The sequence below is a fragment of the Amborella trichopoda genome, chromosome 2, assembly GCF_054954075.1.
Source record: "Amborella trichopoda isolate Santa Cruz 75 chromosome 2, AtrichopodaSantaCruz75HAP2 v2.0, whole genome shotgun sequence".
In the NCBI taxonomy this organism is placed as follows: Eukaryota; Viridiplantae; Streptophyta; class Magnoliopsida; order Amborellales; family Amborellaceae; genus Amborella; species Amborella trichopoda.
Window position 1 is genome coordinate 11,769,947 of NC_142337.1, and position 25,061 is coordinate 11,795,007.

The 25,061-nt window shown below is 43.7% G+C and overlaps 1 long non-coding RNA gene across 1 annotated transcript in view; it reads left to right on the top strand.

Annotated features, from left to right (window-relative positions):
- LOC105421717 (uncharacterized) overlaps nt 1–25,061 on the top strand; it is an 80,778-nt gene that overhangs the window by 36,489 nt on the left and 19,228 nt on the right. The window lies entirely within an intron of this gene.

Here is a 25,061-nt window from a genome sequence, read left to right on the forward strand (position 1 = left end):
ATTCATAAGACCATGCGAAGACGTCTTTGTATTCCCTAAGCAACTGAATAAGCTGTGTCTTCACTTCTTCTGGCAACGATGCCCCGATTTTTACCTCTTTTATGTCCCCATCTTCCCCAGATTCTAAGGAATGAATCTGGGGGTTCAATTTCTTCTTCATCGGTGTAGCTGAGTTTCAACAGTTTAGTTTGAGCATACTAACTTTAATCGATCTGAATTATAGCACAAGAACCTGTAATAATAGATAAAAGACAGAGATTAATGGAAGTGCTTGGAATGTGGTGATTGTGGACAACTGTATGAAGGAAATGGAAATGGAAACAAGTGCATTCATAGAAATTGATGCATCACCCTCTTAGAGGTCACTGGCTACACCTCTGGAGTACACCTTTGATACATCTTTACACAGAGTTCTGGGGGGAGCCTGGTGTTATCTCCCAGTTGTTGATTGGAGCCCATGCGGGGTCAGGAGTTCACTCTGAAAAATGAGAGACTATCAACTGCGCAACAGTCTTCAAATCGAGGGTGCATTCATCAAACAAATCTTGCACCTTGCATTTCAGCGGTCCACACTTGTCAGGAGAATGGCCAACAATCCCCATATGGTAGTCACACTAGGCATTGGGATCATATGTCCTTGAAAGGGGGTTCGGTGTAAACTTGGCTGCAATTGGCTCCATATAATTGTTCTCAAGTAGCAATGGCAAGAGTTCAAACAAGGTGACTGGTAGTGAGGTTCAGTCTCGTTTCTTCCTCTCATCCTTCCTTGGTCGGCTTGGTTGCATAAAGAAGGTGCCATGTGGATTTTGAAATGCCCCATATTCGTCAGCATGAATAACCATTTGAACCCCATCTTCTTCATCTTCAATGGAATCCCTCATCTCTTGGACAGTTTTCTTTTGCAATAGTGCAGGGAGCTCAGCTGCTGGGTGGTCTGAGCTGGTGGTGCTGACAGTGAGCCCATCAGTAAGTTGATCAGAAAGTTCTTCCATAGAATCTTCACTCAAGGCATCGAAAGTACTTCTAGGTTCCAGAATGTCAACAACAACACTCCGGTCCTTTCCATGGGTGACTCGTATTTCTCCTCTCCTCAATAGGTTCTCAATCTCAAGTCTCAACTCGAAACAGGTTTCAATACAATGCCCCCTTTAGTTCTTGTGGTAGAGGCAGACTCTCTTTGGATCATGGAAAAGGGTCTTTGCTCGTTCTTCTTTGGCTCTTGGGGTAATGTATCTATAGTCAATGAGAGTGGGGTACACTGAGGAAATTGGGACTGGGAGAATCGGAGTGACAAGTTCCTTCTTCGTTGGAGTTCTTATAATTCTGGGCCCTTTCCCCTCTTTCGATTCCAATGGAGGTGCTTCAACAATGATGAAACCTAGCGTAATCAGTTCATTCACATCTTCTTTCAAGTCTCCGCAAATCTCAATCATGTGACCAGCACGTTCAAGATGATAAAAACATTTTTCTCGACCATTGAACCCATAGCCATAGCGGTAATTATACTCTGTAGTGGGAAGCAGGTGCTTTGCCTCGTATAGCTTTCTCAAACAGCTTAGTCATAGTACAAGGGAGATAATCAACGTCCAACTTTCCTCCGATTCTTCCGGTGTTCTTCCCTACTTGAGAATGGGATTCATTTGTAGAGAGATTGGCTTTGTGTGCGTGAAATATTTTCACGTTTTACCGTGTTTTCTAGATGAATGAGAATTTCCCTTCTGAAGGGGATATAAAAGATGACCTGATCACGTTTTCTCGGGATTTTTGATGCAAGCCAATTTCACTAATGAAACGACTTCAAAACTTTCTTTTTCATGTTTTGCCCGTATTTTTGATATAAAATAGAAGAAAAGGCGCTCTTTGATGATTGTTGTCAGCATTTCTTACTGAACATCTTGCTTGAAGCCCGCTTGTGCTCTAAGGTAGTGGTCAACTCTTTGCTTTTAGCCCTCTTCCTCCTCTTCTCTTTTATATGAATACCGGGCTTTCACTCCTAGATGGATGAATAGGAATGTTTGCTGTGAAAGTCATTCATCCGGTTTTCAAGCATTGAAATAAAGCAAGACATAGGGTAGAGGTTCAAGTGAGATCCATTCCCCTAACTCGTATTGCAGGCAAATCCCCTTTAAAAAAGGAGGCTTCTTTCCCTCCTCACTCACTAGTAAGCGCTTTCAACTCTCCTTGTTCACTCGTCTTCCTTACCAAAGGGCCACTTCATTCACTTGTCTTTAGGCACTCCAAAAAGATAAAAAAGCATACTAAGATAGGCTGATCACCAAAATGAAAGTTCCAGAGGCTTAACGAATGCCTTATTTGGCACTTTATGTCAATCAACAATTGATCTATCATCAGGGGTCCGAAAACGAAGAAATTGATAGAGAACAATGGCATGTGCCCTTCCTTGAACCTCTCACTTCCTTGCTTCAAGGAGCATAATGCATAGTATAAGAAGGGACATAGAAGGAGCTGCTAGTAGTAGGATGCACAGAGGGACTTTAGTCTCATGTTCATGCTCAGAGTAGGCTGCTATTGAAACATCTATTTGAAGGCCAATTGCCACATCAGTAAGAGAAGTGGGCAAAAAAGCAGCTCTCCTAACACCCTGTGATCAATCCATAAAAACTGATATAAAATGAATAGGAACTCAAATGAAGTACATGCTCGAGCATCATTGACCCACAACAACTAATAGGGTTATCCAACCCAACATTTTAGAACTACTTGATTTTGGTAACTACATAAAGTACCACATATGACTTTCTAGAGCTTCAAAAGCATTATGCTAACTACATTATTTTTGAAACTGGAATAAGTCAATGGGTAGGCCTAAAATTGGAAAAACCAGTAGATGGGTAACTATTTTTTTCTTTATTCTAGTGTCTCCGGTCGCCGAGGATGATCGCTAGCAATATGAGCAGCATTTGTAGCCTCCTCTCGAGGCCCTTTATTCCCTGTTCCATCTCGCGCATGCGGTCTCCTACAACGACAGGGTTCGGCGGGCGCAGGTGTATCCAAAAGGCTCTTAAGAGAAACCGACGGTCGGGCAGGTCGTTCTCTACGTGTTGTATCTCCTCTCCAACTTGAGGGAGCGTTTCTGCGATATCCATAGTTCATCAACCAGGCTAATAAAAAAAGTCTTTGATTTTCTTTTAGAGCACGAAGGCTTTTCGAGCCTCTATTTATAGAGTGTAGAGTAATCTCGCCATGTGGCACAAATTTGATGGCATGCCCAATCCTTACTAGTTTTTCGTTCCGTAGTTGAGTACTATCATGCCTGTGTTATGAGCAAACTAACTACCTTGCGAAGCAACACGCCCCCCCAATCACGCTACCTGCGTGAAAAAACAAACAAACAAACTTTGCACAACTAGCTTCAGCAGTTCCAACTAATCGATCATTGTGAAGTAAGTAGTTCTGCAGGTAGACCATTTTGTTGTGTTTGTTTTATAGTTCATCCATCATTGCTTCCAAGGCTTCCTCGATCCGGTTCGTGCCCCTTCCCCACCGGCCTTGGCTATTTGAGATTTGCTTTATTGCTTCTCCCCTGCCTCTCTTCTAGCTCAGCCCAGTGCTTCCCTTTCACTTTTTCCAACCCCAACCAAAACCCTATTTAGCACGCCGCTTGCTTGAAGACGAGTCCAATGTGAAATATTATTAAAGAATTCCTCTTCCATTTAAGAAATTTTCATTCTTTTGTGAAAGGAATTCAATTAATTCCCTAGCCCACCCTTGGAAAAGAATTTGACCTATCCTAGACTTCTTTGGAAATTCATTCTGCATTCGACCTTCATTTTCATTCTTTGCTTTGGAAGAGAATAAGGCTTCACCCAAGTTTTTTCTCTTCACTTCGTTTGAAGCTTAAATTCAAATGAAAATTCAGCACTTTTGTGCGCTAGACTCTTTCTTCTCCTCATCCTTGACCTATACCCATATGGAAAGGAATTCCTTTCTATCCCCAGCTCTTGCACCCCTACATCTCCTCTGTCCTTTGGCCTCTTCTAGCTCTTCCGCTCTACTGAATTAATCATTAATTACTTCATTCCTTGGAAAGCAGATCCTTCAACCGTCCCCTCCATCCATAGTGTATGGTCCATAGTCCCTTCTCCCCACCCCCCATCCACCCCTACATACCTAAGCTTGATTGATCGGTCTAAGGAAGAGATATTTCTTCACTTACGTTGTGGGCCCATGATTCACAAATCGTTCTTTCTTGCCCAACCATTTGACATGCTATATAGCATAACCTTTGATCCTATATCAACTCTCGATTGACCTCAAGGTACGCATCCATTGGATGGAATCCACCCAGAGACATCTAGATTCGCTTTTTCCCTGTTCCGACCTCAGAAGCTAGCTCATTAATTAGAGTCGGCTTCAAGAGACGGCTGGGATGATTATCGTAAATGACGAGTATACATCCAACCATTCATTCGAAACCAATCCTGGAGAGCAAGCCTACCTTTATTGAGATTTTCTATCGATAGATAAGCATGGGTGGGGTGGACCCGTGTAGAATTGCTCTCAATGGCTAGTGAGAAACATAAGAGAGATAGGTATATTGGCAACCAACTCAGAAGTAGGTATTTTCCGTCCAGCCGGAGTTTCATATGGGGGTTTAGATCCGGTCGATACAAATAGGTGTGTGTTACCTCTCCCACCTGGAGGACTGTTGGTAGTGTGAATCCAGCAATGGCATGAATAACGTCCTTTTTCAACCAACCCCTTTACACATAAGAGCACATGATTCGTGTATATCAGGTGGTGAAAGCTGTATTTGTAGCATCATATAATATGTGGAATAGGGTTTATATGAGTCGCCTACCCTGACCTTCCTTAATGTTATTCCATTTCAGGGTCCTCTATTAGGCTATTCAGGTCTTATTTCGAATCAGCACATAAGAAGCATTTAGAGAACGACTCTTTATAGTCTCTCTTTTCTGGTAGCAGTACTTACTTTGATAGCAGCGCACCTTACCCATAAAGTATAGGTTGTCCTTATCCTTATGATGTATAGCACCCTCCCTATAATGTAGTCTATCCACCCGAGAATTAATAAGCCCAGTGGATAATCTATAAGCATTTGATTCAACCCTTCCTTTTGCCATGGGTTTTTGGGATGTCGAAAGGATGGCCGAGCGTACGATGGATGGAATTGCATATTGGTTGTCTCTCGGGATGGAATATAGTCCAAGGGTGGAAGAGAAGAGTGTATTTGATCGGGAGTAAGGATGACTTATCATTGTATCCCTTTATCGGGTGGGATGGCTCTATCGGGCGGGATGGAATGAAAGTAGTCCCCTCTATGACCTTGCTTTTCGTTTGATGCTAGCCTCACCTCGAACTCAACTCTCTAACTCGAGATCGCCTGTGGAGCTTCAATTGACGAATCGGAGATGAGATTGATGCGCTCGCCCTCTTTGCTAACTTGACTTTCCTAATTTCATAAACGAACGCAACTCAACTGTCTCGAGTGAAGGAACTAATGCCAGCCTCTTGTCTGCGTCAGTTCAAGTGAAGGAACTTGCTTTATGTCCTTAACGAGTTGAGGGGCAAGCTCTAGCTCCTTGTCTTACTCACTCGATAGTCGTAGCTGCTATCCCAATAGTTGTAGCATGCTTCTCTTATTAGGAGAGTTTTAGACTTCCTCTCCCTGCTTTATTCGATAAGGCGTGTAGCTTTGCTTCCTCTTCTTCAAAGGAGAGAAGGTCTTGGCATTGATCCTAAGGCCTGGTTTGTTGGAGGGCTAAAGAGAACTCCACCGGTAATACAACAAGGAAAAGAGAAGATATAGACTAGAGAAAGAGGTATTGGTGAATTCCGGAATAGGAATAGAGGCTCTTGTCCCTGTTCCAATGATCCAATCAGAATTATGCAACTTCATATGGTTGAGCCTTGATTTTTTCAACTCAAAAACATACTCAATTCTAGTTTATGTGCTATCTAGGTGACTGACTCAGAGTTTGATCTGATAAGGATTTCTTGATCTCCCTAAATCGACAGAATTATTTACATCATTAGCTTGCTCTTTACTTTTGCCTTTGCTTTTGGAGTATACACTATATTCAAAAAATTCTCAATGAGATCAATGATACCGGTATATCTTATGTCAGCACTTTCATCATGAGAGGGGAAGGGAGTTTTGTACGTACCAAAAGATTGATTGGATCGTCGCTGCTTACCTACGACCACTTTTCCATCGGCAATGCAATCTTCAACAAATTTCTTTCATGCATAACATCTCTCAATGCTATGGCCTTTGACTCGAATGGTATTTACAATGCTCATTTTCTCTGGACCAAAAAGCTTTAGTCCCATCTTGAATTTCTCCTTTCTTGGCTATTCTTCCATCTACAATCATCTCGGAGCAAAGAGAAGCGTATGATTCATCGATTAAAGCTAATTCTTGCCACATTTGCTTTTGTCGTTGATGGTGGAATCTCGATAACCTGCATTGTTAGTCCTTTAATGCCCTGTTTGTTCCTCTGCCGACAGCACCGGCTCCATTCGATAGAGATTTCTGGTCGGGATGAAAGACTATCAACGACGGAAGGTGGATCATTGTGGTGAGAATTCTAAGGTCGGTCGAGACACAAAAAACCAGCTTTTCCCCTTGTTCTGTTAGGCTACCTCCTTTCAGCTCCTGATAATAGCCGCTATCGTTCTTGCCCCCAAGGGCAATCCCTCACTCCTGCTCCTATTAGATACCCTTTCATCTAACTAGAGGGACAATGTCCACTGATAGATTTGGGGAATCTTCAGAGCCCAAGAGCTTGAGAAGGAAAGACCGTTTGATTCAAATCAGCTTGAGAAGGACAAAGAAGGAAAGATCGTGAATCATATCCTCTTGTGAGCTCGCTCGCTTGCTTATGAGCTTTCTTAAGAAAATGCCATTCGACCGACCAGCTTCTCGACTGCCCGAAAAGGCTTTCAACGTACCTTACGACAACCACCCTTAAAGTAAGAAAAAAGCTAAAGTGGGTAAAGAACGGAACCAGTAAGAGCAGATTAAAGTCAGAAAAGCAGAGTGTGTGGGCTGCTCTTACCGTCCTTATGTACGATTTGTTCGTTGCAAAGCAGAGCATTTATGACTTAATGCACGATATGCTCTGTTATCCGAGCTCCCTCTACACACACTGTACCGAAACCAGAGGAAGGATATATTTGAATCAAGCCAAGCCGCGGTGAGCGGTTGCTTTGTTTACCGTCGAAGGTCTTCGTTTGAATCAAGCCCTTGAGGATGTGAGTGACGCACTAAACTCCACTTACTGAACTGATCTTTGCTTTTTTGACTTTACGGTCGGTTCATTCGTATGGCTCAAAAGCAAGCCAGTGTTCTGCTCTGCTCTGACTTGACTTCCGCGTAACTCCAATGCTCGTCTCGCTATAGCGCGCTTGTTGACTAAGAACATGTGATCTATAGATTCATGAATGTGGCTTTTTGCTATCATTGTCAGGTCTTCTTCATTCGTACTGACTAAGTACACGAGATCCTCATTGTGAAGCTAACTAGATATTCCGCGGCCTTTTCACCTGTTTACTTGATGGGCTTTCTCCTCTTCGCCCGACCTGGGGCCCCCTCTGGGGATTCTTGTTTTATACGTAGTCTTTCGACACTTGATTCAATGGCCTTCTACTTTGATGCTTCGATTAATGCTACTACTCCTAGATATTGAAGTCTTAAGTGCATGGCTGCGGGTAGGACGTCAAAAGAAGGTATTTCTCAACTAACACAAATCCCTGTTTAGTGAACATGTCATGGGATTATTCCAATACTGAGATAGCGAACTAGTACATTGCCCTCTATTCTTAGCTGAAGGGAGCCCTTGTCACTCATTTTTGGTGATTATGGATTGGCTTAGCCACACCGGTCAAGGGCTATTTTCATCGTGTTTGGGATACTACTCAGGAGAGATTCTTAAGCAGAATACTTATAAAGGGATGCTGACCAAGCCAAAGACCTTTCTAATATGAATTCGGGAGCTCGTGCTTGCTTTTTCGCCTCGCTGAATTAATAGATCTTGAAACAACTAAGAATTTTTTTCTTAGTCTCAGGCCTCATCTTCATCCTCGACACATGGCTACTATATCATTTTGGGTGCTCTTGCCGGGGAAGATTTGAATGAGAAAATTTGGCTTAAGCTAGTGCCTCTGTTGAACAAACAGTTGGAATTGAATTTACAAAGACTGCCTTTGACCTGTAATCTTATATACATAAGATTGAAAGAGAGACCCATTTTCGGATGCGGAAACCTGCGCCCCAAAGAGGGTGCTCGCCCATCCTTCAAAGTGTCACTTCTTCTCTAAGAAAAGGTGCTCCTAGCATGAGTTTTTACCGTAAAATGTGGTCGACCATTAGGCTTGGATTAACCCATCTTCAATGGCGGTCCTACCTAAAGAAAGAGCAATCTGTTGTGCTAGTGAGACTGATCGGGAAGTACTTGACAATATATATGGTTTGAGCCTGTGCTTTGTTACTTGAATTTTCTACTTCTGCACTGGGATCCTCTTCCAGGCTAGAGCCTCTTGTGTACTAACGGTAGCAAAGCGAGTATTGAAGCAAAGGGAGTGTACAAAACAAACAAGCGTAGCAAACCGCCTCTGAGAGTCAATTATTCAGATGGATAGCGGAGCTTTCGGATGGGGTACATCAATCGACAGTACCAATTGAGGCTTCCAAGCCCACTTGATGAGCTTGCAAAAGGATGAATGAGACCATAAAGCTTTGATCAATAAGGCTACAATCAGCATAGAAGATTTGTTGCCGGCATCAAACTGCTTTGAAGATGGAGTCAAGCTAGCCATCGAAGAACTACAAGAGGTTAACCTTGGGACACTGGAGGAACCAAGACCAACATTCATCGCTGCAAGCCTTTCGAAGCCCAAAGCCCACAATCTTGTCAAGTTTTTGCGAGAATGCAAAGATTTCTTTGCGTGGACCTACAGTGAAATGCCTGGCCTCAATCCACAGGTTGTAACACACTCACTTGCCGTCAATCCTGATCACCAGCCACACAAACAACCAAGACGAAAGCCACCTCGAACTCCAAATCAAGGATGAGATTCAAAAGCTATTCAATGTCAGGTTTATCGAACCAGTACTGTATCCCTTGTGGCTTGCTAACGTCGTCCCAATCTGTATGGGAGGGATATAAAATATTTACCCAATCTACGAATCGAGCGAGCTTCCTATTTCTGAATTAACTGAAATGCCTGTTATTGTAGACTATGTAGTGCCCTTCTCATTTGATCACCCTCTGTCCGATTCGAAGAGTTCGATCCTTAATGTCCTATCCGTGACGACGCATGTGCTGCCATAAATGAATCAAATCGCTTGTACCAATAGAAATCGAACTCGGAAGAGGAAGGGTGATGATGAAAAGGCTTTTCATCAGGCTGAAGAAGCATATTTCTATGAAAGAAAGGAGTCTAAAACCATAAGAAGAGAAGAGGAAGGGCGGAGTAGTGTGTTTTCCAACAAAGTATGAAGCTGGCTGACAACAAAGAAAGAAAGAAGGGGGAGACATTGGTTCTATGGGGTAAGAACTCGTGTGAGTAGGTTTCAAGTATAGCTTGCCAAGGTCACGCAATGCAACAACAAGAAGGGACCACAATGTCTGCGCTAGGTCTGTTCCAGTCGTCTATGAAAGGAAAGACTATCCCAAGCTAGTTCTACTAAGTTTGCTCCTACTAAAGCAGTACTCCCATTGTGAGGAAAGAACAATAGCATGACCATACAGATGGCATCGCGACCTTTCCCTCACCGATGTAGTTGGTCACACTACATTTAGACCTGATCATGCCTGCGGAGCGATCTTAGAGGGTTGAAGTTTCATAACTTCGAAGAATGATCCGATGGGTTGGCGTGGCTTTGGGCCGACTCAAAGACAACCCTATGGAACGCGCCTCTTCCAAAAGTGGTAACTTAGGCAAGGTATTAGAAGTAGGATCTCTGACCCTGTAGTCTAGTCTTCTGCATGCTTTATCTTCTTCCACTTACCTATCTTAATCATCTGCCTTTCTTGCTACAAGGTTGACTGGTCCTCCGAAACCGTGTCTGTTCTTTCTTAAGGAACATGGTAAATCATGCCTGCTTGGTTCCCTTAATTGGCGGGAGGTAATAGATCGACCTCAAATCGAGAATCCTCTCATAGGAAAGTCTGCCTCAAAGAATGGCGTGGCTCTAATAAGGCCCTAAGCTTTGCTAAGCCCATAAAAAGACCCCTCTAAAGACCTCCTCTTTCGGTCTACGCCTAACAAAAAGAAGCAATCTCTTCGTGCTTCATTGGAGTGAGACCTTCGCTTCCTTCCACACAGAATCTCCTTAGTGCGCAGTCATTGTCCACCTTGCTGATGGGTAAAAGTCGGATAGGAAACATGAAGCGCACGCCAACCGACCGACGCTGGCTCCATACAGGGATCCATCTCTCATGCATTAGTTAACTTGTTTCAACCTACTTTTGCCCCTCCTTTCCTAATAGACAAACTTTTCCAAGAGAAAAGCTTTCCTATTAGGTTTTGAGGGGTAGGCTGGATGCACGAACAAACAGTCGGGGGAGGAAAGGAACACTCACACTTCGCCTTACGAGAAGCACTCGTGTTCGGGCAAGCACGCTGGCTATAGTGCGGGATCCCTAGAGGTGAAGCAGAGGGAAGGGAAGGCCCTCGCTTTAGATTAGGGGAGTGGTCCTATCATAACCCCAGCTTGTTCTTACACCCTCTAAAGGTAGCGATATAAGCCTATTTTAGTGCGTTTCAAGCTGTCTAAATAGCGATTGAATGCGGGTTAGGGAAGAGGTTAAAAAGTGGGTGTATATAATGATACTGACATCGAGTGTTAAGTTTCTTTGATTACATGCCTTCCACTGATGTACCTGAGCGTCTTGAAGGGCCCCGGCCTAGCCGAAGTGCGAGTCCTTTCCCTACCGACTGCCCACCTCTTAGAAACCCAAGCACAAAACAAGGGATTTGCCCAGGCTGAGTAAGAGCTGAGCGCATGGAGCCAAGCCGAGTCCCTTCGCTATATTACCGGAAAAGGGTATAAACTACCCTAGTCTTACTGCTCCATTGGCATTCCACTCTCTCCGTACTGAGTTTTCTCCTCCCCTCCGATCCCATCGGTTTATCTCCGTATGCCTCGCAATAGACGAGGTCTTCCAAGCTTTCTTTTTTGCCAAGAATAGCTAAAGAATACAGAGAAGAGGATTCCCTGCCCGGCGCACCACCCGACCAATCGGCACTCCTGTTTACAATAGCCCCCACATCTGAACCAAAAGTGGCGGTTCCTCTTGAGAGATGACAAAAAGATCACATTTCCCTTTCTTGCTAGCCAAATAGACTTCCCTTTTTTTGAGTCAACGGCCCCAGCTTCTACCAAGTGACCGTAGGCTGTAGGCGCATAGTTGCCTGAACCATCCGACGAATCATATGATGAGTGGGCACCCTCCGGCGTATCTGAATAAAGGTATGGTGGATTTGCCAAACTTGGGCGGGTGAGATCAGACAAAGCTTGCAAAAGTGGCCTTCTCCTCTCTTATAGAGAAGAGATTTTATGTCCTTAATTACAAGTTTATAACTTCGTCAATAAGGATTCTTCCTATACTAATTGATCAACTACCTGCCACCCACAAGCCCGATTGACTGCCGCTTTTTCATAATGTAATATAGGCAGGTTTCTAGACCTACACTAAGATCCTTTCGGAGGACCTTTAGTCCTATGCCCCCCGGTAAAGGCTCAGGAGAAGTTGGTTTGGGGCTAAGGGGAGCTTACACCTAAGGAAGGCTCTATCGTAGTTTTGTCACGCACTCATCAAAAACTGCAGAGTGTCATCCTTCATGAAATGTCGATCATCGGATTTTACATGAGTTTTCCTAGTCGGACATTACATAGAAGGGCTTTAGGGGACCCGCCATAAATTAAGGGACTTGCTGGGGCCAAGCGCTCACCCAAAGGAAGTGGGGGCTTTTCCGAGTGAACACACAGTTAAGGGAAAAGGCGTTCACTTACCTGGAAACACTAATTTGACTCTGAGATAGGATATAAACATAATAGAAGCCCCTGCCTTCCGAAAGGTGGGCTTTTTATTCACTTTGATTGAGGTCTGTCGGGTACTGAACCAGGAAGAGTTCCTTGCCTAAATCTAGGTGCTTACTTCTCTCCTAGCCTCTGCCCTTTCACCCCGAAACCTTCCTTGAATAACCCCTTGTATGGCTGAAGAAAGTCCTCACCTGTAGAGTGAGATCGCACTCTAGAGTCTACTCCTGATGATCCTACTAGTTCTGTTGTTTAGTCAAATAGTTCCCTACTTTGTTGAATACTACCCATCAGCTTTCTGTGCCTTTGAAAGAGCTGGAGGGAAGGATGCTGCTCTCCCTGCCCCGACACAAGACAACTCCCTTTTTGTCTTTCTGATCGACTGAAGCAAGAATCATCCTTTTCTTTTAGTAGGCCTACCTTTTTCTTCTCCTCTCAACAGTAAACCTGTCAATAATAGTAGGTCTGTCAACAGTAGGTATCGAGTCTTCGCCGACTGAAAAGACCAAGTCAGTAGCGAGGGGATAGTAGTCTCATGGATCTGCCATTCAATAGTCTTCTTGCTTAGGCTTAGTAGCCCAAGCAGAAGAAGCCTTTAGTGCGCTTGATTCTTTCCTGGCATATGTTTGGGTTCTACCAAGTACCACAATGGAGCCTGAAAGCGGCTTGGAAGAGTGACCTTTCTCACCTCGGAACATCATCTAGTGGCTCTACCACCTGTGCCCCTCATTTTGATCTACCTTGTCTAACCCCTTTTGTCCCTTTCTGCCTGATTGACCGAAGCGCGAACAGTAGCCCCTGGGAAGATAGCCCCTTTGACGAATAGCTCCTGAGAATAACTCTTTGGGTCTACGTTTTTTATCCCACCCATCGCCCACCTTTCCCCAACTGTTATCCTATCAACTGTAGGTCAGGAATACAAAATTACTCATAAAAACTGTCTAATTGAACTTCTTGATTACAAAACGTAGATTGAGTTATTCGTTGGCCACAGCCAGAATCGCTTTCTTTCCAAGCATCAATATCCATCTGCACCGGTGTAAGATGAGAAGGAAGCTTACTGCCGGAGCTGACTCTGGATCCGCCAAAGCAACAGAGGTTTAATCAATGGCTACGGGGAAGAAAACAATATAGTATGGATTTCCATCCTCAGTAAGGTATGCATAAGTAGGCCTGCCTGGAAAGAGGAAGGTTCGAAATCGAGCTCTAAATGGAGGGCGGTGGGTGGGAAAAGATAAGTAGAGAAGTACGGAGGGCTTCTTTCCCTATGACAAAGGGGGACTAGAAAGGATAGGCACACGAATCCAATGAAAGAAAAGCATTTGAATCCACATTTGCAGAAAGGAGGAACTCAGGTTGTTGAGATAGGGAGGGGTGAGATCCCAATTGGAGTTGACTCCTCAGCGAAGGTTGGCGCATAAGCTCATCAAAAGTGCTCGATAACCGCATTAGAGGTGTAGCTCATAAATGGCATTGAAGGCCTAGGATACCTCGTTTTCCTCCGGGTTCCCTCTTACTTAATATTGAAAATAAGACAAATTGGTTCCTAGACTTCACTTGGATACTATCAGCGCGCTTTTTGCTTGATCGGGGAAGGCTCAAATCAAGACCATCAGTCAGGAACCTAAACATCACATTACCAATGTCGGTAGGGGAGTTAACTAAGCCAAGGCGGCAGGTGGGGTCGAGAAAGACAGTTCCATCGCCGGTAAGAAAAGAACTCAACCAACGCCAATGCCATCGGCCGGGAACAGTGCCCCTGCTCACGCTTAATGCTTGAAAAAGCTGAGGGAGCTCAGCCTTAGTCTAACTAAGTTTTTTATCCATACTATGACACTGCACAAGTAGTTTTTGCTTAGTAAATGATTGTTCCTAAATTAAGCTAGATTGCCCTATTCTCCAAGAGGGACCCTCCTTTCTTAAGTTTCAGTTCTAGCTTTAGAGACCGGTTACTTAAAAAAACTACCAAATCAAGCAGGAAGTTTTTTGCCATGATGGTGTGGCGTGTGAGTTCGATGCCCGCGATCGAACGGCTTCGGCCAGCTCAATAACTGGTAAATAGCCTACTAGATCTTATGCATCTAAGTTCGAACAGAAACGAAGGAGGTAGTGCGGCGAAGGAGTGAGCCTTAACGGTTACTTTGAGTAGAATGCGTTAGGCATTCCTTTGGTGGACAGAGTTTTTTGAGGGAGAGCAAGGAGAAGAAGGTAATATGTACAGAAATTGACCATTGTGTCCTTGCTTAACGGGGTCTGCGCCACGTGTTTATCCTTTATTGGGGTCAACCTTGACGTTGTGACCCTCGGCTTATGTTACAATTTAGCGAAATCCACCACCTTACCGTATGAAGAAGTTTCGGTCTCGTCCGAGACAAGGACTGAACAGTTTCATCTATTGAGGCGTCAGTCTCAGCAGACATAACAACATAGACTTCAAGATCAGCAGTTTCAGCCACCGAAGCTAAAGATAGAGGCGCATAGGAATTGTCTTTGTCAATGCCATGGGATGGGGCTTAAAGCGATAGAAAAGCGGCATAACATACATTTATATCAGTCTTTTGGTTGGGTAGAAACTATCCAGCAAGCTAGCTAGCTAAGGAAAGAAAGCAATTGCACGAGGAGCAGTGGGTGGGGAGATCTAATTACATAGATAAGTAGTTGGTCAAGATCGAGAAGGAGTCCTAGCCTAGAAAAAGGCAATGGGAGTTCCGAATGCAATGCGCATTCTTTTTGAAAATTACCTTGTGTCCCGAAAAAAAGAAAGCAAATTTGAACCAATGACTTTCTTTCAAGAAAAGAAAGTTGGTTGTTTTGATAACGAGTACGGAAATGTTCTTAGCCACCGGGGACCAGCTCAATGAGCACCTTTGGGCAATGATTTTTCGATCCTCTCTTTCCCCTGAATGAATATGCCCACTATCTTTTCTAAGATAAAAATTAAATCTATCCATCATGGGGGAATCGAACCTCCGTTAGTCCTTAAGGAACGTTTTTCCAATTGATGTGCCCCCCCTCTCCTTCCTCTGTCAATGTTTCAGCTGTTACGGCGACAGCTTGATCCCTTTCCTTTTCCAGATAGGAAAGAACAATAGAGAATGACGCAAACACTATTTGCCCTGTCACGCTTACGCTTTTCCATAGCTCTTTCATTCATTCCTCGTCGATTCCTCTGCCCCACATTCCTTCCTTTTCTTTCTTTATTTACATATATATATCTATATAAATGAGTATATGAGCGAAGCGAGAGCGACTAGAGTGAACTTCAGGAATAGGGCTTGTTGATGTAGTTGCTTGTAGTTTTTTTTGTTCTATCCATCGGTTGGTGTTCAGTCTATCAAAAGATCCAAATGTCCGTAATTGAACAGGAAAACAAGGGGAGTTGGGACTGATCGACGGCCAATGGGAAGAGGGGAGTGGACAATCTATAAGAAAATGAACCAAAAAAAAGAAAGTCATTGAATTTCCCTCCTGCAGAAACACTCCGTCACTATAGACTGAACTCGTTGTGAACCCTTTCGATTATTAGTAGCGGCTCGTGAAGTAGCCCTCTTTCTTTACAAAAAAGTGGATACATGCCCCTTTACTAATAGAATAGAAAGTAAGGTAGTCAAGCCCTATCTAAGTAAAGCTACGACTCCTTGGTGGGAATGAAAAGTCAGTACCCCTATCACAACAAGGCAAGTTCAATTGACGGACCACTTTTTGCCAGGGGAGGAATCACTTTTGTAGTTGCTTTTCATAAAAGTGTTTGTTATCATCGTAGTTTGGTTAGTGTTCAGTGTACCTTAGTACAATACAAAAGTCACGCCCTAAGAAAGGAAAGTGACTTAAGTCATCGATTTCAATCCCATAAGGCTTTTCTTCTGTCTCTGCCTTCTACTCACCTGGAAATGCTAAGAAAGCCAAGTCATCCCACCTTTAACCTTGTTCACTACCCATCGCCCAGGTTTAAACCATTTCTTCGCACACTGTCGATTGTTCTCATTTGGATTCCGCATGGGAAGTCGGGGTTGCTAGCTCGGGACTTCCACCAACCCGGAGAAAGGCTTTATTACTCTTATCAGATTTTCCTTAATCGACTTTTTCTTTAGTGGCAACTTATGGTAAAGATTCATTTACTTCCTCAAAAGAATCTCTTACTCCACCGAAGCTAACAGCCTAGGTAGCATCTTTCTCTATTTTATCTCGCCACCCCCCTCCTTTCCTTTAATAATAGCTTGTTATTCACGTCTATCACGCACACCCCATTCATTTTCAAGCTATAAGATCATAAAAGAATCCTATAAAGGAGTCATACTATAGAGTTAGGTTTGATTCATTTTCCACGTAGGGAAGCATAAAAGGAAAGCTGCCCCTTACCTGGTGACCTCTATTTCCTTTCTGTAATCGAACCTTCCACAGAAAGCAGCTCGCACTCGATAATAAGACTTGAACATGGATTCTTTCTCGTCGACTGGACCTTTCACTTGGAACAAGGACCCGGACGAATAGGGAACGGGAACTACTCTTTTCATTTTGGGATTTTAGTAGGTAAGGGCAGCGGGACCAGCAACATGAACAATCGGACCAAGCAATCTATTAAACCAACTAACAAAGCTACAAGCTTCAGGCAGGATCCTTTGTTAGGTCTACGATTAGGGAGTATGTCACCTTCCCTTCTCTTGGGGGGCCTTATCGTATGTTGAGTTTTACTATACTAAATGAGTTGGCATATTTGAGTCTTTCTTTTCTTTTAAACTAGAGGCATCGACACAGGCACAACACAAGCAAAGAGGGAAAGAAGCAATCTACACCATTTGGGATAGAATTGCTTGCCACCGAATAGAAAAGAAAGGAAACTCTTTCTTTGCCTCTGGTTAAGCCCCTTATTACGTAAGGCATCGCAAGGTCCTCGCTTTCGGCCAGAAAGCAAAGGCAGCATGATAAGATATGGAGCAGGCCATGAAATAGGTATAATAGGAATTTAGAAAGCCCTAGATAAGCAACAGGACCTTTTACATAGACCAAGGCAAGAACCTCCACCAGTCGACGTGTCTACTCGAATGACTCTTTTATACAGTATGCAGAGTGCTTGCTTTCGCTCCAGCTACTAAAGCCAACCAATAGACCTGTTCATACAACAATATTCCAACTCATTTTCCTGCTTTAGTTCTTTATGCCTTGGTTCGTTCTTTTTGTCAGAAGGTTCTTTATTCAGCTCCTAGCCCCCTATTTTCTGAAAAAGTTTGTCTAAAAGGATGGGTCTTTCCGCTTCAAGTTCCTTCTGTCTTTCCTATATACTCTTCTCTGTGTTACTCGTTCTAACCAAAGTAGACAAACTGCTGTTTCCGAGAAAGACTGGCTTAGCCGACGGAATTGAATTAATTACTAAAGCTAGGAGGATTCCAAGATTGATGTTCCTACCTTGTTGAATTCAGCATTGGGTTTTCCCTTTTAATCGATACAGCTAACATCAATTTTTTGGCCAAAAAATATCGTAAATGATGAGCTTAAGGAACCCATAATTCACTAAGCACCTTCAGTACAAGACGACTTTCATTAAAGAAAGGAAGGAACATCAAGGAAAACATTCTTCTGGATCAACAGATGGTACGGAAATTTCATAGATACAAAGGCACTCATAAGTTATGCGCCAAGTTAGATAGTCAAAAGTCAATATCTGCAATATCTTCAGAGCCGCATCCAGTGCCTACTTATCTTTCTTAGAAGAATCAGACCCAAAAGTAGTTCCTTCTGATCAACCTAAACTGAAATAAAGCGAAAGGGACCCTCTTCCCACTTCCCTTTCCCAGTCCCAGAAATGGAGTGAAGGCACTAGCTTTATCTAAGGTAGTGTGGATAAGCGTCTGTCCCTTCTTTTGCTCTGGTCTTTGATTGTGTTATTACTTATGTGTTCCGACATGTGAGTAGAAGCGTTGTGCATTCGCTTTCCACTTATTTCAACAAAACGGCAAGAGTGGAAGAGCCATAGCTGGCAAAGGCACTCATAGTGCTAGTTCTAAAGCTCAAGTTTACCAGTTGAAGCGCTTGATTCCCATTTGATGATGTGATTCATAACCAAATGACCCACCCGTGCGTGAACCAGTGAAGACAGGCAGAGGTTCCAAGACCGTTTCAACAACATCGTAGCGCTTGATATGGCGTCTTGCTACTTGCCCGCATCAGAGCAAGCATAGGTGGAGACAACAGAGTCAAACGTAAGATATAGCTCTCCCGCTGGATCGCCCTAACTGGTCATATCGATATACATCTACTAGCCCGAGTATCAAGATGTTACTGAATCTGGTAGAACTACGTGAGATTGCATTTCCTGTTGAGCTAGTTTAAATGCTTTCTAGCACCCTTTCTTCCAAAGGGACTTTAAAAAAGGAATTCTTTCATAGTGGGGTCACCAGCGGCTAGATTTACTCTGTCGCCATTTATTTTAAGGAAAGGCTATTCGAATAGAGTAAGTAAGCTTATCTTCTTTCTATTTTGATTTCTCTACTCTTGTTTAGGCAGATCCTTGCTTGTTGTGCCTTTTTTTTTAACCTCAATCTTCAAGAGAAGTAGCATCTTTTACTTCCTTTCATTGATCGGATAGGAGAACTAGCCCCTAGGAACGAGGGGGCTAACAAACAGCTAAGAGCGCTACTTCGATTTGGAGAGGGGAAAGCAAATGAAAGTAAGGGAGGTTGATATTCCATCAATTCCAGATAGAGGCAGGCTACTTGGTAAACCCTCTATTCGGGTTGTGTTCACCCAATCAATAGCAATTTACCTAAGAGGGTTGGCATTTGATTCAAATAAAGAGAGATGGGGGCACCTTCAACTAGAAAATAGGAGGTATTAGCTAGTTCGGCCGAATAACTGTAACCACCTGAATAAGAATAGTAATTCGATAAAGCGGTTTAACCCGATAGTCTTCTGTATATGGATTGGATGGCCCTGCCGGGTAGGGCATTCATATGAAATAGAATATTAGCTAAATAGAATAGGAGATTAGCAAGGTTTCTATCTAAGGCCATCCATCTCTAGAGGACAGGCTAGCATTTATGACTATTCATTCGAGTGCTATTCAAAGAAGAAGGCAGGGTGAAAGGTTTGTTTGAAGTGGACTGGTAAATACCACCTATCACCCCCAATGAATTGATAGACAAGCAAGCCTCTTGTTAGTGATTGCCCCGATACATCGAATGCCTATCTTATTAGCTCATCCATTTCATACGAATTAACAACCCTGAAAACCAGAGTGCCTCGACCCCCGGGCATCGATTAATTTTCCCTTAGCAGCGTTGAATCCGAGATGCCTAGTCCCTACTAGTAGAAGGAGCCGTTTAGGAATGGAATTGGAATGACGAGCCAGTTCAAGAAATGTTCTGGTCAGCCCTCATCGACAAGTGGAATGAAAAGAGCTAGTAGAAATCGTGCCCCCAGTAAAGGGAAACGCCCACCCCAACCAATAAGAAGGAGGCTGCACTTCTCAACTAGAAAGACGGGGTGCCAGGATGTGGTCCAGAGGTGCTGTTGGAGCAAGAGATGCTAAGGGGTGGTGATGTTTGAATGCCCCTTGATAAGAGGGGAATGGGCATCTAATATCAAAGGTTGGAAAACCAATCTTGAGAACTAGTTCTCGCAGTTTCCTAGCCTACCAATCAGTTTGTTTGAACGACTCGAATAGCCAATCAGTGCTGCACTGCACTCTTATTCTTCTATTCCTATTGGCGGGGGGCTATTCAGACAAGACCATTCATTCGAATAAGCTAGTAGGCGGAACAGGCACATTGGAAATAGCCGGTGCTGTGGTCCCATAGAAACCATCACTTGAAACTAGTAGCTGCTACTATTGAGAAACCAACCCCTTAAATAGAGTAGCGCTCTATCTAATTGATCTTCTTGTTCGGCGACCCCTCCTCCATAATAGTATTTGCTTGGCAAGCACGAGTTCGAGAGACCCACTATTACATAAGGATTAACATGCCGGGGCTTTTAAAGATAGATGGTTTACTGGCAACTCTTTTATTTGGCAAATGGATTCTTCTCCTCACTAGGTTCTTACTATTCTCTAATGGCAGAGAACAGAAGCTCAGAGTTTAGGCCTTGTTATCGACTATTACCCTGCTATTGGAAATGTGCTGCTTCTGCCTACTAGCTTAGTTTAGGGTTCTTTGGAATCCATAAGTCACACTGGGCTAGATGTTTGAAACCACCAAACTTGCAACTGGAATTCGACCCTGCAATCAAACGGATGCGCTAACGAGCGAGTGAAGTATACTACACGAGGCATTAGAGCAAGGGCTTTCGCGCAGCTCTATCCGTTGCTTGTTGGGTGGGATCTTGCCCGAATTGATTCGGCTGGCTACAAAATGGAATAATGATAATAATCTAGGGAGGTTTTGCCATGCTAGCTCAGAAACTTAGGCGAATAGAAAGAATTAGCCTGCTTTTCATAAATAGTAGGGTCAAACATGCCCTTTCATTGGACAATTACCATTTTTAGTTGCTTCGTCAGTTATGTCCACTAGAAGAATGCAAGTTTTCGAGCCTGCCTGTGCAGGGGGAAGAGGTTTACTTGCTTCTGCAGCTATGCCTGAAGCAGAAATGGGCTATTTCATCAAGGAGGGTAAAGTAGTGAGGCACTTTCACTGTTCTATGGAACCACGGGCCCTCTCACTCACGAATGGAAATAGCTTGGGGTGCTTTACCAGCTATATGGCCCAGACTTTTGGCTATTCCATCATTGGCCAACAAGTGAAAATAGCTCGAGATCCTTTTGCGTATGTGTATCCAACAAGGAATGCCCACCTCTATGATCAGGGGAAAGAATAATAGTAAGATCCAATTCTTCCTCCAGCTTCGTCCCCAGTTCCTCGATTCAAATAAGAGAGAATTTGAGTGGGCCATCAACAGGACAAACCTCTTGTCGATCTTCCATAATGCATTTGCTTATTTCAATCGCTTTCCCTGGAAACTCTATATCATTGACTCTTACTCCTCGAATAATAGGAAGCATCTTGTATACGTGTCAATAACCAAACTCCAGAGAAGTGACTTGATCGTGCTTTAATGAGACTCGATCCAAGTAGTAAGAAACAGAGGGGCAGCTAACCTAAACGTGAAAAACCTTTCTAGCCTCTTCTAAGTAGGGTCGTGTTTCCTCATTCCAAGAGCTTTGTCACTAGATGTTATCGGGCAGGAGTCAACGGGCCTTACTTGTGAAAGCTATTGAAGGTTGGCCTTTCCATTCGATCCCAATCTGGAGGGGCAAAAGCTCCTTAATGGCATTGGGCATCAATCAAAGGATATCAATTATCGCTACTTGTGCTAGAAAAGCGTTGGCTACAAACCAATCTCCGAGATCACTGGAAGAACCGGGGGAACTACTATCAATTCATGATTTACAATTCTAAGAAACTACTGCTTTAGAGAATCTCCAATCTCTAGTCAGAATTGGGCTAGGATATGGGGGAATTGCATGTTTGCACCAAACCCGAATCCCCAGTTATTGATATTCCCCTACTAATAATAAGAAAATAATAAGGCGGCTCTCTCTTCGTAGGGCCAGCTGGCTAGATGGATGATGAGTGAACTGTTGATTGCTCGGTAAGGGTGGTCGCTTTCTCTACTCAAACCGCTGTAGATGGGGTAGAATATTCGATATGAGAAAAGCAGCTCCCGTTAAAGCATGGTTAACAAATCACTTACCAAGGGATCGAAATAGATTCATCATTTCTTGGCCATAGCGAAACGAGTTTTGTTGATTCCTCCTTCCTTCTCAATCAGTAGTCCCAACCCGGGGAACTAGAAGTCTTCGGTTTCGAAAGAGAGCAGATGCTCTTCTATGAATCGAGGAACAAGAGGTGAACTCACTCATTGCGAGTGGCGATCAGGTAGAAACAAAAAAAATACGTACTGATATGTGTTAGAACGGGTAGTTGCCGGATACAATGTTCATTAAACCCTATAAGGAGCTGGTCTAAAGGAATGAACTGACATCATGCCATAAGGCTTGGTGAGCTAGGTTTAGTGACTAGGGCGGACTTCTCTTCTATATGATAGCACCTGTCCCCTTCTTCTACTATTAGATAACCCCCTCGAAGCAAGGAAGGGCATGAATCAGAATAGGCTCGGGAGCTAAGAGAGATTGACAAGGTTTAAATAAGAGTGTGCCCAGCATCTTTCGCTATCTATTATTAGAAGAAGGAAGGGATAGGTGGAGGACTAGAAAGCCAGGATGCGGAGAATCCAGCTAGGAGGAAGAGGAGCTCCTAAAAGAGGTTAGGATCGCAGCTGAGGCAGTTCCACCAACTCTATCAATGGCTTATTCTAAATAAGGATCGGTTAGCCCCTTTCATGCCTCCCCGGTCGGTGGTCTGTACTTCCTTACACTTAATTTAAATTAGAAATATCTTAGAAGAAATGGATGAAGCTTTTATTTTATTTCTAACTTGCCTTTACTAGCCAAGAAGACAGGATAATAAGGGGCTATGTATGTTTATTCTACCTTCGAAATCATTCTACTTGCAGCAGGCCCGGAAAGGATTTTTCGAAAAAGCCCGATTGAGGAGAGAAGGTTTTGGGGGAAATGGGGTCTCTTGGAGTCTTTCCCATTCTCTTGTTTTTAGGAGGATGGATACCTCTGAGTCTGCGGCAAGCTTTCTAAAAGTTGTCATTGACCAGTATCCGTCTTCGATAGGTAATCTTTCATTTCACATAGCCACTTGATAGTTCGATAAGCCAAAGAAAGCAATTCATCTTTTTTATCACTGAAAAGCAAAGTAGGTATGCGAGCCTGTCTCAAGGTTGTCTATGAAAATGCACCTAAACCAAATGTAGGTTCGAAGAGAGCAACTACAAGATCGAAGACAAAAGGAGACTCTTGTGAAAGAAGGAAGCTTGGGTAGCTAGATACACTCAATCGGCAAGGACTAAAGACAGGTCCTAGACAAGGCCTGGATGGGAATCTTCCAGATAGGCATCTAAAGCTGATACAAGATCAGGGGAGTCTTCTAGCGTAGATCCACATGACTGGTTCCCACTCAGCATGGAGACCTTTGGTGGTCTGGTTTCACTATCCCACTCTGTGGTGCAAACCCAAGGAGAGAGCAAAAGACCAGGTACTAGGGGAGGCCCACTAAACTTCTTCATTCTCTTCTATACGAACGAGAGGAAAGACGCCTTAGCAGTCACTCCACTTGTTAGATCAAGAAGCCACCCATGGTCCCGGGCAAGAAAGACACCAGCCGCCAAAGGCTCAATCCGAGGGACAAGCAGGTTCTGCTGGAGAGGATGACTCAGTTACAGCTGGAAAGTCTAGAACATAACATCATTCTGGATATGCAATTGTTGGCATTAGTAGGGGCCTGGTAGATCTAAACCACTTTACTGCAAACAAACTATCTCCTCTGCTTTGGGACGATAGGAAGAGGCACCTCACCTAGGGGGCCTCCGGTCCCAAAAACGGAGAAAGTAGACGGATCATCTATTGAAGTATAGCCTCTTAAGCCACCCTCCTCATCATATTGAGTTCGCGTGGACTCATAACATAACAACAAGGCTTGCTCCTTGACACGAGGAAGAAGTCTGCTTCGGGCTGTGCCTTTAGGGTCTCGTTTATAATAATTCTTTCTTGGCTAGTGGGTCACTTGGAGAAGGTCAAGCAACTTATTCTATTGAATGGGCATCTGGTTCCTATGCTGAAGGCATCCCCTTTATTAGAATTGGGCACGGGACCCCGAATAGACCATTGAGTGGACCATCCTCTTCTTATGGTTTAGGAAAATTCCAAGTAAGCATGTTGTCATCAAGCATTTCACTATCTTAAAATGTGGAATATAATGAGGCCAAAAGAGCTGAGATTGGGTTGGTCTTCTCACCTCGAGGGTTGATTTTAATATTGATTTGAGTGGCGCCTCACGACCGCTTCATCGATATTAGAAAAAAGGGGAGTGACTCATGTCAGCACTTCTACCTCGCCTCTCAGTCCGCCCCGCGGCTTCCGCCTTATCCGATAGAAGGAGCCCCCTATTATTAGGATTCTCAGTCATCACTCCTCAACTAATAGAATCTTTTGTATTGAAAGCCAGAGTAAGAAATAGATCGAAGAAATTGGTTTGGTTGAGGCGAGTTCCACGTACAAAAACAATGCCGCTACTATTATTGGAATAAGGGGCAGCGCACTCACACCCTTTTAGTGTGATCCCCGACAATGGAAACTACGAAGTCATATAGAGAAGGCTCGCATACGAGCGAATGTGGAGCAAGAACCATTAAGTGCCTCTCATCTTAGTGAGTCATCGGATGAGCATTTTTGTATACTCCGTGTCGGCTAGGTATTGATTGCACTCCATCTCGGTGGGTAGAACATTCATTACAGACTGCTGAAGTTCTGCCATCCACAGAGTGGTCTATTACATACACATTAACAACTCAAACCCTAACCATATATTGTTCATTCATAGTAGGGTAGTTCGCTAATGGGTTGTTTCGATTGAAGAGGAAAAGAGAGAGGTTCGCTAGTGGATACTGAAACGCGTGGATTTGGTTCATTTTCTATTCGGCCTAGTACCAGTACAGACCCATCTTATGAAATAGAAGATTGACTAGCAGATCATAACAGTAATCGCCCATGTACGAAATCCAGCACTTGGCTAGATCCACACTCTTTGGTTGCTTCCCTCATTATGAATGAGGGTATACATAGATTCCTCGATTCACCACTCTATTCGAGCATTATGCGGAGTTAGGAGTTGTGACAACATTGTTTATTACGATTCGGGGGGCCAACCACTAAAGATGGCTCGCATTGGTTTTACTTTACGTCCTATCTCGCGTGAGGCCAAGGTAAGCTTGTTTTCACCGAGCACACTAAGTGAAACACGGAAAGATCGAAGGTTCAGTGATCACTTATGATATTCCTAATTGAATGATGAAGGTAGCTTGCTTCTTGTTAGGAACAAAGTCACTTGACTATATAAGAGGGAGAGGAACGGATGGAGGAGAAGCCTTTGAGTGAGTTGGGGGGGTTTGGCACGCTTCTCACCCATTGGAG